Source organism: Canis aureus, chromosome 30 (genome assembly GCF_053574225.1).
Source record: "Canis aureus isolate CA01 chromosome 30, VMU_Caureus_v.1.0, whole genome shotgun sequence".
NCBI lineage: Eukaryota > Metazoa > Chordata > Mammalia > Carnivora > Canidae > Canis > Canis aureus.
Window position 1 is genome coordinate 41,980,444 of NC_135640.1, and position 12,825 is coordinate 41,993,268.

The 12,825-nt window shown below is 60.7% G+C and overlaps 1 protein-coding gene and 1 long non-coding RNA gene across 3 annotated transcripts in view; one reads left to right on the forward strand and one right to left on the reverse strand.

The window, feature by feature from the left end:
• The window catches only part of RRP1 (ribosomal RNA processing 1), a 133,139-nt gene that overhangs the window by 119,371 nt on the left and 943 nt on the right, over positions 1-12,825 (forward strand). The gene's annotated exons all lie outside the window — the stretch shown is intronic.
• LOC144302043 (uncharacterized) lies at positions 3,788-7,443 on the reverse strand. Its single transcript, XR_013368949.1, has 2 exons — positions 6,821-7,443; positions 3,788-6,717 (listed from the first exon to the last, which is right to left on the reverse strand). It is a non-coding gene; the product is annotated as an uncharacterized LOC144302043 (long non-coding RNA).

The following is a 12,825-nucleotide window of genomic DNA, read 5'->3' on the forward strand; positions in this document are numbered from 1 at the left end:
TTAAAATATTTTTTATCTTTGTATTTCCCTGAAATAGCAGTAGGCCCTAGTGTCAAGGAAAGCGAGCTCCCGTCTGTCTCCTACTCGCGCTGCTACTCCTAAGGCAGCGGCGCGGAAGCCGTCCTGCTCCTGGCCCGGGCAGTGGGCCTGGACTCTGTTCCTTGACTTGCTAATGTGCTCCGTTCTCTGGTTCTCCGGCAGGTATTTACTGGGCACCTACCGTGTGCCGGGCACTGTTGTAGAGTTGTGCTCACCCGTGGCCGTGACAGACAGACCATCACCTTCGTAAACGTTCCTGCCACTCCTTGCCGCCCCTGGGGTCTGCTGGTTATATCACTATTCTTGGTTATTTTACTCTTCTCCTCATGCTTTAATGTACCTTTTTTGTTGAATCCATGTGGACCAAAAAAAAAAATCTCCTGCCTTGCATTAGGGTTCACGGCGTTTATATTCTGTTCTGTAGTTATAATTAAGCTCTCCACACTTCCTTTGTAGGTTGAGTCTAAATAGTGTAAATCCAGAAACAGCACTCACAATAAAAATTTTTGTAAGTTATTTCATGCAGGTGCCGCAGAGCAGGTCTTGGAATCCCGTCACTGAGTTTGCTGCTTAAAGGAGGAAGGTCAAGTTCCACATTCATGCCCGATGTTCGTGTGATCCACGTTTGGATCACCATTTCCTGTCATGGAGTTTTTAAATTATTTTCAAATATTCATTGCTTCCCTTTTTATTTTTGAGAAAAGAAACCTATTCCTCCTTCAATACCAAGACCTTCTCGCCTTAATCATATTCTCTGCCCACCAAATTCTTTCTTTCTTTCTTTTTTTTTCTCCAAATTCTTTCTACTTGAAAGATTTCCTGTTCTAGTTCGGAGCAGTTTCTTTCCGGGCCTCCCACAAGGTGTTCCCTGGCGTATCCTTTCATTGCATAACCGGGTGAGTTCTTCCTCTCAAATCCCGTGTATCCCTCTTCGTTAGATTCCTTCTCGTTTTGCTGGACTATATCCTCAAGTAATCTTTTCACGAAGGACAAGCAGAAGTTACGTTTTCTGAAAGCTGGCCTATCTCCAGCCTGCTGAAGTTTCTGTCTTCGGTCTTCGTGTCTCTCTGGTCCTGATAGACAAGAAATAGTGTTGAGAGAGAGGAGGATTTAACAAAGGAGCTACTTACGAGGTGCAGGCAGAGGTTGGGGAGAGTGGCCAGAAGGTGAAAACCGAGAGCCAACGCATCCTTACTGATAGTGTAGTTCGTTTCATCCAGAGTTTTGTGGGGAGGGAAAGGGTCCAAGGAGAAGTAGAAGGATCATGGAGTCCAAGTTTCCTTGGTCTCAGGGTCAAAATTCTTTGAAATCTGTAAGGCGGCCACATTTTGGGGTGCATCTGTTGTGCTCCACTGCTCTCGACCCAAAGGTTCCCACTGGCCTGCTCCCGTGAACCGGGTGCCGTGGTGGTGCATCCGCAGCGATGGCACCGTGTTTCTGGGAGACGTGTGCAGTGTCTCCGGTCCCGTTGGCAGGCGCGTGGCCGTAGATGTCACAATGTAGGGAAATCAGTGTCAGGAGAGAAGGGCTGTGCTAGGACCACCCAGCGCGGCAGCACGGCAGTTCCCCAGTGGGGGGCGCCGTCCACTGGGCAGCATTGCTCAGGGTGGGGCCCGGGCCCAGGGGCGCTCTCTGCTGACCATCTGGGGAGGAAATAGGATCCATGCACCTGTGTTCCTTTAGGAAATCGCTCTTGCAGTGGCTCGGGAGGAGGATAAGAGCCCTGCCAGGGGGTGGACGCCGAGGTTGGGGTGGGGGGGATGGTTAGAGACCTTCCTCCCCACGCTGCGGCCATCCTGCCCCGGAGTGGAAACCTCTCTGGGCCCCCGTGCCTGCAGCACCCAGCCTCCGAAGGGCCACGGGGAGGGCACTGGGCCTGGCGCAGGAGGCGGGGCTGCGGGGCCGTCTGGGGTTCACATAAGATGGGGTGCCGCTGCCCCCTTGGCTCTGTCATGGAGAAACTGGGGGACAAGACGGGCCGGATGTCAACTGTCAGGGATCCAGGAAAAGCAGAGGAAGAGAGAGAGTGTGGGAAAGGGGCTGACCCATGTTCAGGGGACCGAGGGAGGAGAATCTCGGAATTCGGTTCCCACACCCACTTAGAAATCGTGGGAGGGGGCCGGTGGGACCCACAGAGCGGGGCTCCTGTCACCTGTCGCCAGACTCCGTGCAGTTCCCCGTTTGTCCTGGAAAAACTGCTCTCAGGCTGGGAAGCTCTCCCAGGGGCGCGGCACCAGAGTGGCACCTGCCGCACGCGAGGTCCAGCGGCGGCCCCGGAGCCGGCCCTGCGCGCCCGCCGCTGCTGGAGGGAGGACGGGAGCACCGGCCAAAGTGGACCGTGCAGCGTCTGTTCGTGTCCTCGAGAGCGCGGTCCCGTGACTCAGTGGGGACGGGCAGCCCCGGGGCCGGGGGCAGTGGCGTGCCGGAGCCCCGAGCACAGACGCTCCCCACTTTCCAGTCTGGGGAATGGTGACAGGAAGGAAGGAGAAGAGGGCAGGGTTTGGCTCCTCGGTCCTGGCCGCGCCCAGGCCCCGCTGCTCGCAGGCCGTGGGATCTCGGGCACGCCGCCCCGTGCGCCTCCCGCGCTCGCCGACCTTGTCACCCCGGAAGGCGGGTGCACTGGCCGTGGCCGGGGACGGTCTCCATTCCACTCTCCGCTTACTAGAGTTCACGGGTCTGATCGATGTTTGGGGGGAGGGGACTATATAGTAGTAAAACACACGTATCTGTGATGTTCTGAGTTTATTTATTTATTTTTAAATATTTCTTTTTTTTTATTTTATTTATTTATTTATTTATGATAGTCACAGAGAGAGAGAGAGAGAGAGAGGCAGAGACACAGGCAGAGGGAGAAGCAGGCTCCATGCACCGGGAGCCCGATGCGGGATTCGATCCCGGGTCTCCAGGATCGCGCCCTGGGCCAAAGGCAGGCGCCAAACTGCTGCGCCACCCAGGGATCCCATGTTCTGAGTTTATATTCAGGCAGGAAGCTCAAATAGGAGTCAGCTGGTGAGTGACCGGTGTCCTTCTGTGTCAGGGGACATGAAGTGACATGTGGGCGCTCCTCCACGCTCAGAGTGGAGCTGAGGAGGTAGAGACACAGGCGGAGGGAGAAGCAGGCTCCCTGCAGGGAGCCCGATATGGGACTCGATCCCAGGACCCCAGGGTCACGCCCTGAACCACCAAGCCACCCAGATGCCCCTTAAATCTAGTTTTTGAACGTGATGCCTCTTTATTGGCAAATGTGACATTTTGAATCTTTGTAAATGGTTTTGTTCTTCCTTTAAGGTTTGTGTTCATATGTAGTAAACACTGTTAAGCACCTATGTGTTCTGGACTCTGGGCTTGAGCAGCTTTCCCAGGGCTCTCCCCAGGCACCCCGCAGCACCCGGTAGAGATGGGATGAGGTCACAGAGAAGGGGAGGAGTGGGGCCCCCGCCAGCAGTGCTCCCTGGCCCTCGCCAGCTCTGCTGTTCCAGCTGAGCTCCTCTTCCCAAACCCTGCATCCGCCCCAGGGGATCCCCAGGGAACCCTCAGGGGACGCAGGGGTCACTTCTGCATCTTGCCCTAGATTTCCTGTCAGTTGGCTGTCCTGTGACCTCAGATCCCTGGTGGGGCCAAGAAAAGCTATGAACGTGCAGTCTGTCTGGCTCTCTAATTCTTATAAGGGCGGGAGTGATGAGCTCTCTGCATCCCAAGGGAAGCCAGAGCTCCCATGCAACTTTTTAAATTGTGAAATATATCGTACTTGTAGAAAAGCACATTAGCAACCAATTTATTGAATAATATTAGAGCGAACCCTTGCCTGTTTCTTTAAAAGTAAAATGTCATTATTATAATGGGCAACTCATTATTCAAATTTACAAGTCAACTTACCCGTGACTGTTTTTTGTGTGAGCACGTGTGCTCGTGCATGTGTGTGCATATGTGTGCATGCGTGTGTATGTGCACACATGTCTTAGTGCATGCGAGAGCATTGTGCACGTGTCTGTGTGCACCAAGCATGTGTATGCACACATGCATGTGTATAGATGCATGCATGAGAGCACACATGTGCCTGCAGTGTGCACATGCGTGTGTGTGCATGAGTGTATTACGAGAGCATGTGTGCACAGGTGTGTATGAATCTGCATGTGTGTACATGCACAAACGAGAGCACGTGTACAATGCATGTATGCATGTGTACAAGGCACACACATGCATGTGTGTCTGCATGTGTGAGCATTGCACATGTGTGCATGAAAGCATGCACACACATGTGCATGTGCCTATGTGTATGAGAGCATGTGTGTGCACGTGCATTATGAGAGTGTGTATGCACACGTGTGTGTGTTGGAACTCCGCTGCCACAGTCTGGCCTGTTGGAGAGTGCACTTCTGCTCTGGCACCGCAGCTGCCTTGGTGTGAGGCGCGCCTGCCGTGTCCTGCAGGCCCAGAGACTTGTCACAGATCTATTGTGCAGTCACCAGGCTGCGGGAGGTTTCACATGCCCCCTGCCTCCTGCCTCCCACCATGAATATCGCTGCGAAGCCAGTAAAACCATCCGAACAACCAGGGAAAGACCAACAACGCCGGAGCTCGCGGAGTGGGGGTAGGTGGGGCGTGGCGGGGCCTGGAGGCCCCTCAGTGTCTGGCCCTGCTACGCACACACGGCCCCGGCCTCCCCTCCTGCCAGGATTCCGCAGATGTCACGCGGAAGCAGACCCAGCAAACAGCGCTGGGGGAGTGACAGTTGTCCTCGTGCTTGGTCCATGGTCCCTGTTCCTTTCCCAGGTGGCACCTGGTGGGACACATCTCACCTCATCGGGGGAGTCTCCTGGGGGGCCCGGGCCCCTTGGATCCATGTGGCTCCTCCAGAAGCCTGTTGCCAGCCGGGTCTTCAGTGATGTCTGGAGACATTGCTGGTCCCTGTTTCACTGAGTCCCGGGCCCCTTCGAGCTCCGTGCGACTGCGCCCTGGAGACCCGCAGCCTGTCGGTGCTGGGCAGGAGGTTGAGGCCTCAGAGGAGACCATTGGGTGGACGTGCTCCACGGGCTCTGGTCACGTTGTTCTTCCAGGAACCTTTTCGTGGAGATGGCACGACGGTGTGTGGTTGGTACAAGATGAAGAAGCCCCGCTGCTGCTTGTCACACATGTCTGCACGGTGAGCACGAGTCACCCACTTACACACTGACGGAGCACCTGGGTGTTACGTGCAGACCTGCGCCACTACTGGGAACAGAAGGGGCCGCGGCGGCGTGCCAGGAGGGTGGCCTGCACGTCTCAGGGCTGGTGGTTTAATTCCTGTGACTCTCGTCCTCTGCCTCACGCTGTGGGTAGCTGCCCGCGTGGCCTCGGGTCTCGGAGGACCAGGGGCTTCCTCCTCCCGCCCCCACCGTGAGTCTTCTGGCCTCATGTTTGTCGCTTCATGCTCCCAAGGTGGCCGCTGCGCCTGGGACACCCTTCCTCGCTCCAAGGGCAGAGCGCAGAGAGCACAGGGCGCTGCCGGAGGGATTTGTCTCTTATGTTGAGAAAGCGGATGCCCTCCTGAAGTCCCTGCACGCTTCTCCTGGAACGGGGCCACATGCCCAACCCCAGACCAGCCGCTCGAAGAGCGGGGGTGGGGTTCCTTTACGGCTTAGATCTGGGCCTGGGGTGTCCTCTTGGGGTTCGAGTCTCACCTGGAGTCGTGCAGGGGGGACTCCAGGGGAGGTTTTCATATGTCATTCAATTATATGTATATATATTTTTATCCACTGGTTTAGAAAATTTGTAACGCTATAGGATTCCCATGAGGCCGGTAATGGCTTTGAGTTAATTTTGTGTTCTGTTTGTCGTAACATGAAAGGCACTAGAAAGACAGATGTGCCCGAGCGCAAACACAGCAGGAAGTCAGTACACGCGAGACACGGGTCATCTGCGTCGCGGGTCCCGAGCTCAGTGCGTCGGCGGCAGCTCGTGGCTCGCTCGTGGCCCAGGCCTCGCCCTGGTCATCGAGGCTTTGTCGGAGTTGTGAGACCTCGGAGGCCGTGCCCCGGTTCTTTCTCGCGGCGTTCTCGGCTCCTCTCTCCGTCTGAGCTGCAGGATCCGCTGTCTGGTTCCAGGGGAGGGCGGGGGCCCTGTTGGTTCGTTACTCAGGATTCAGGTGCGTTTACAAATGAACTTAGAAGGAGCGGTGCGCGGGTCGCTCGGGGGTCACTACCCAACAAACCACCCGAGGTCACGGTCCCAGGGCCACCGCCTGACTGGCCCCCAGTCTGTGGCTCAGCGATCTGGGCTGGGCCCCACGGGGGTCCTGCGTGTGGCTGCGGGACGGCTGGTGCCCGCCTGGGGCTATGACTCCACCCTCACCTGGTGGCTCGGCGCGTGGGAAGCTGTGGGGCCTCTGGGGCCACGCGCTGTCTGCGGGGTGGGGTGGGGGGTTGCAGGGGGGGCGCCAGCCTGGGGAGCGGACCCCGCATCCAAGGGCTGCCTCGTCGTGGGCGCAGGCCCGGAGGGCACCTGCTGGCGTGTGTTTCACGGTGTTTCCCGTTGTCGGGCTCTGGGTTTCCCCTCTGCATATCCTGGGCTTTCCGCTCTCCTCCGGCGCTGTCAGTAGGTCTTATGTCACTTTTGTCGCGCACGTACTCGGAGTCTTCTCTGCTGCCAGGCCTTCTGCGACCGTGTTCATGGGAGGGTGTCCTCGGGCCCCCCAGCTGCCTGCACACACATGGGCCGTGTGTCCTCGTCCTCCCACCACCAAGTGCGTAGACCTCGAGTGCGCACCCCGCTTGTGTTCGGGGCGAGCCCGAGTCCTACCTACCTGGACTTCCCATTTCTCTGTTCCTGCCAGTTAGAGAGACCGTGGAGCGCCCCGGGGCACCACGGACCGAAGCTGGGGTTGGTGCCAGTGGCCGGCAGCTCCCCGTCCTCTGTGCCTGGCTCCCAGGCTGCCCCGGGGTCTCCGAGGACCACCTGGGCCCCGTGTCCCGGAACCGCTGCGTCAGAAATGACCCTTCTCTGTTGTCTCCGTCCCTTCCAATGACGTGGGTCGGAACCCATCACGGAACATTCTGAGAACGTGGATCTCTGCGGGTCGTGTCTCCCTCTGCACCTGTTCTCGCTGGCGGCAGCTTCTTGGCTGCAGGGGCCTCTCCTGGGTCTGCAGGATGCGAACCTGTCCTCCGCAGAGACTGATGATTTTCTGCTCCTCTTGGATCCTGAGGCTTCTAGATGGTTCCAAATGCTGATAAGCTCAGACGGGCAACATATGATCATTAGCAAAGAAACATGTCCTGTTTCTCGGCCCGTGGGAGGATAAGGTGGGCCCCGTGAGTGAATTTCCCAGGAGCTAAAAGTAGCCCCTTAATGCCCCGAAATTAGGGTTGTGTGTCTAATCTGAAATTTTAGCTGGACTCGTAAATACCTTTCCTGCTTCCTGGCCTTGTTACGTCACAAGGCGATGGGAGCAGCGCGTGGCCAGCTCATGGACAACAGTGGCCGCATTGTGTTCTCACGCGTGAGGTCATCGAGGGGCTGCGGGGTCTGCGCACCGGCTCCCGGCACCGACACCTTCGGAGGTGCTGCCCCCCGGGCCACGGGCTGGCCTCCACCCCTCTGCCACCGTCAGCAGGATGTCTGCCGCCGGCGCCCCTGCCGCCCCCCCCTCACGTGGGATCGGCTGTGGGCCGAGAGACCGCCCAGTGACGCTTGTCCCCGCCACGTTGACAGCAAGTGCGAGGAGCCCGTCAAGGGGCTAGAGCGGCCTCCCGTGAGTGAAGTGCTGGCTTCTGGAACGCCTGGGCCGGCCGCCGGGGAGCACGAGCCTCGGTCCTGGTCCTGGGCTGCCTTTAGACGGTGACAGTTGGCGCCTCCGTTACGTCGGGGCAGTTTAGGGGTATTTGAGCTCGTGCTCTGTCTTGCCCTTCTCACGGTTTGCGTCCTCCGGGGCTGCCTGACTCAGAGGCCACGGAGTCTCCCCACGCAAACCCCAAACCGGGTTCACGCCAGCCAGGCCTGGTGTTCCGCTCGGCACGCCGCACCGCACCTATGGGCGCTCCGGTGTGGGTGGGAGAGCGGCCGGGGGAGGCGACACCACATCTTCGTTCTGCGTCGCGATGGGCCTCGGGTGCGGCAGTAAGCAGTTCCCCGAGTCCTGTAATCAGACCGCGTCTCTACATAATCAAAAATGATGCGTTTCCGGCGGATTAGACATCTTCTCCCGTCCCCAGCCCGTCCTGCCGGGTTAGATCTGCCCTTGGAGGGAGCACGCAGGGCCGGCGACGCCGCAGGGCTTTGAGCTCCCACTGCGGTCAGAGCGGCTGTCCCGTGTCCGCCCTCCCCGGGGTCTTGGGCCCGGTCTCTCGGTGCCATCAGAGGGCGACCGTGTGGTCTCGGTCCCGTGCTGTTTCCCCGCCGAGTGATGTGGACTCTGGGTGAGGGTGGGCGGAGGCGGAGAGGCACGGAAGCGTGCAGATGGCGGGACTGGGCTGAGTCCACACGTAAATGAAGTGACCGTCCCTGTGCACAGTCACGGCCACCACTCTGATGTGTAGGGGACGGCAGGTGAGTGGCCTTGGTTTCTGTTCCCACGCAAAGGCTTTGTTGGAAATGGGGGGGTTTTCGCAGACGGGGCCCCGGGGCGCCCAGGAGGACATCGGAAGCTCAGACTGTCGGGCTGGCTGGTTCGTGAAGAAGAGAGACCGTGCCGGGGAGCGAGGGGGCACGGGCGCCTGGTGACGGGCCCTGAGGCTGGTGCGGGGACACAGGGTCTGCCTGGAGCTCCAGGCGGCGGGGCCGCGGTTCGGCAGCAGGCCGTGGGCAGGGGCCACACGCGTGGCGAATTTCAGGACCTGGAAACAGGGCCCGAATGCGTGTGCGGGTGTCCCCGTCACTGGGGTGGCCAGGACACGGCCCCACAGGCCCGGCGGCATCAGCAGCAGACTTCTATCTACTCACCGCCACTTGGAGGCCGGCCGGCGGGGCTCGAGGGCTCGGCAGGGTTGGCTCCTGGGGAGGCTGTGGGGCCGGAACGTGCCTAGGGACGTCCCCACCTGTGTCCGCGGTCGCGTCCCTCTGTGGGAGGCTGTGTCCCAGTGTCTCCTATGAGCACAGCAGGCCGACCGCGGGGCCGTCCACCCCCATGACCCCATTTCATGCCCCCACCCCTTTAGAGACTGTCTCCAAACAGCCACGTTCTGAGGGGCTGGCGGCTGGGATCCCAGTGGGGGTGTCCCCCGGGGTCACGGTTCATCTATAACGACAGCGGCCCAGTGGGTCCGAGAGTGGCCAGGCCCCTCACGTGATGCCGGGGAGCTGCTCCAGGGGGCTTCTTTGCTCCCCCGTCTGGCCCCGAGCCGAAGACAGCGGCGGTGGGAACCCCAGAACCTCGGCCTTGGGATCGGTGGCAAACGCACCTGAGGAGGCGGCGTCAGAGGCGCTGAGGGCCCCGCTCCTGGGGGGGGGGGTGTTGGCGCTGGGATGAGGGGCCGCCTGGGTCCCCGGCGCGTCCTGCGGCCCGTCCTGCGGCCCGGGAAGGCAGGCGGGCTTCCCCACAGGGCCCGGGCCGCTGTCCCCGCAGTGGTCGGTGGCACCCGTGTTCCGCGTGAGGCCGCGCGCTGCTCTGTGGGCTCCGATCGGCCTCGCCCGCCGCCGGCTTAGCGCCCCGTCCCCTTGGCCAGTGGCCTGTTCTGTGCCTCCCGGCCCTCAGGGTGGCACCGCCCTGTCCCCACGGCGATGGGGGGTGAGTGCGCGGCTCGTCCCCTGCCCCGAAGAGGGGGTCCTGGCAGCTTGTTCAGGGGCGCAGACTCAGGCGGCAGCCACCTCACCGCCGGATCCCGACGTGTAGACGCAGGCTTCTGGGTCGCTCTGACCAAGGGGCTGAGGGGCAGGCCCAGGCCTCCTTGCTGCCTCGGTGACGGCGCCTGAGCACTGGGGCAAGGTGCCTGGTGACGGGGACGGGCTGGCGGGCCTGCCGCAGGCCCCCGAGGGCACTCCTGGGAAGCATCACCCGAGGCCTGGGCGCCGGGGCTCACCCAGGTGTCGTAGAGTCAGGGTGACGGGTGGGGGGAAGGCGGCCTCGGTGTGTCGGTACGCACGTTGGGGAGCAGCTTGACGGCAGAGGGCTGGGCTCTGGGTCCCCCGCCCCGAGATTGAAGGCTCTGGGCCTCAGTTTCTTCATCTGTAACGCGGAGGTCTAGACTCCCAACAACCCATTCTACGGGATATAACGTCACAGGCGTCAGGAAAATGCAAATGAAGATTCCCGAGTGACACCGTCATACCGGGGTTGGACTAATGAGTTCGGACCAACGGAGTGTCATACAAGTGAAATCCGCGTGGGCACAGTGTAGTCACTGAGGCGAGCCCAGGCGAGCGCCCCGTTGCCACGGATTGCAATCTTTGGGCGTCACCCAGAGATCCTGCATGTTGGGCAGCAGTGGGGTCGGGGTCGCAGGAACGCCCTGAGCACAGGAGGGAGCGTCATCAAGTCTCCTGGGGGAGCGGCTGAGCTGAAAGCCCTGCATCGGGAACGCAAGCTTGGGTGTTCATGGGTGTTTCTGTTAGAGACTCTTAGGGTGGCCAGTGGAAGACTGAGCGTCACGCAGTAGGGGGCAGTAAGGGCCCGCAGGGGAGGCACAGGAGACGTAAAACTCAAGAGGAAATAGGAGGACGCCGTTTCCTGGCTGGGCAGATGGACTCGGCATTTGGAAAATGGACAGTGGCTGGCGGGTGCTGTGGTGTCAGACCCCACGGGCAGCATTTAGAAGAAGGTCTATTTAAAAAGCCCTAGACAGTGTACCCCTTGCTTGTTTTTTTATTTTATTTTATTTTAAAGATTTTATTTATTTATTCATGACAGAGAGAGAGGCAGAGACACAGGCAGAGGGAGAAGCAGGCTCTACACAAAGAGCCTGATGTGGGACTCGATCCTGGGACCCTGGGATCACACCCTGGGCCGAAGGCAGATGCTCAACCGCTGAGCCACCCAGGCGTCCCTCCCTTGCTGGTCTAAACTTGGATTTAAGAACGTAGAGCTGGCTTCAGCTCGTCTGGGCCCGTCGAGCCGCCCGTAAGTGCTCCTGCGGCCCGAGTCGAGCTCCCGGCCGCGCTCCTGCTGTGCCCACCGTGGCCATGGAGGGGCGGGGGGCGCACGGGCCGAGCGCAGCGTTTGAGCAGACGGTGGGCCCTGGGTGCTCCGCGGGGTGGGCGTGTGGACCGGCCCCGCTGGCTCATGTTCCTTCGGATGGAGCCCAGCCCACGGGAGCGATGAAGCCACGCGTTCTGACCCCACTTCCGGGGCGTCCGGGCCAGACGCTGACAACCCAGGCAGGTGCCCAGCAGCAGGGGAGCGTGTCCTGAGATGCCAGCCACAGGAGCGCCCAGGGCCAGGCCCGCACTCGGAACAGCGAGTGGGACCCACCGAGGGTGGCGGCGGAGGAGGGACACGGCAGGTCATGACCTTGAGTCATGAAGAGGGCTAGCAGCCAGGATGGAGCTCGCGGCCAAGGCCACATCCCTTGGCTCTTGTCAAGGGCCCTGCGGAGCCCCAGGTCCGGCTGGACCCAGATGCCAGCGCTCCAGACAGGAGATGCGGTGTCGGTGGTGAGGCCGTGAGAAACGCATGCCCAGGGGTGGCTGCAGCTCCCCAGGGAATCCTGGGGATGGGCTTTCAGAGGAGAGACCCAGGCGGAGCAGGGACTGGCTACCTTGTCACCTCGGGGACTGCTGAAGTAGGGTCTGGAGCGAGAGCCTGCGCCACGCAGCCTTGGGCTCCAACACGCATGGTTGCTGAGGCTGCACGCGGCTTGGTGCCACGGGCAGGTGAATGGGCGGACCGGGACGCCCACGCCCTGGAAGGGGGCCCTGCATTGAGGCTGGACGGTGGAGCCACAAGGCAGGTCCCACGTGGTTCTATTCATGCGAGCCTATAGGGAAGGAAGCTGATCCACGGGGCCAGGGGTGATGGGAAACGCCCTGACGCGGCCACGGCATTGACCCCGGCTGTGGCTTTCCAGGTGCCGTCACATTGCACAGCAGTGAGTGCATCTGAGCTGTGCATGTGCTGTCCCTCGTGCCCCCGCGGTGGCACCAGCAGGTCCGCGTGGCCCCTGGAGTCTGCTTTGAAGAGCATCCTGGCTGATCCGGCAACCTTCGAGCTGCCTTCTGGGGACCCTGGGTGTTGTGGCCCGTGTGGCAGAGCCGCGGGCCAGACCCGAGGTGGTGGGGGTGCAGGTGGAGCCTGGTGTTTGGGGGCAGTGGGGTGCAGAGAGCCTGCCGTGTGTCAGGAGCCAGAGGATGGGCAGCAATGCCGGGTCTGGCCCAAGCCATCCTTTCCAGTCTGCGTGAGGAGGAGGGGACTCGTCAGGCCGGTCTGGCTGGCGTGTTCGAGACTCTGCTGCCCCGGAGCGTCCCTGCCCGTGGAAGGCCTGTGGGCCTGTCTCACCGCCCCCACTGGAGTCTGGTCCTGCTTCTCACGGTGGGACCCTGGCCAAGGCACCTCTCTGTGCTTCCATTTGCTCGGAGGGAAGCGTTTGCAGGGTCCCCAGGAGTGCAGTGTCTTTGCAGCCTCTGCTGGGTCTTCTGTCCTTTGCGTTCAGAGCATCGGTCGCAGTCACTGCGGAGTAATGAGTTAGTAACGAACCTTCCCAACACCCGGCGGTGAGAGGCAAGCGCGATCCTGCATCACCCTCGGTCTCTCGGGTTCGGTACTTGAGACACAGGGGGCTGGTGGGCCAGGTGGCTCCCGGGCTGCGGGCCTGGACGGTCAGCTTCCACCTGCAGGGCCCGCGGCTCAAGCGTCCCCCTGACACGGCAGCTGGCTCCCCC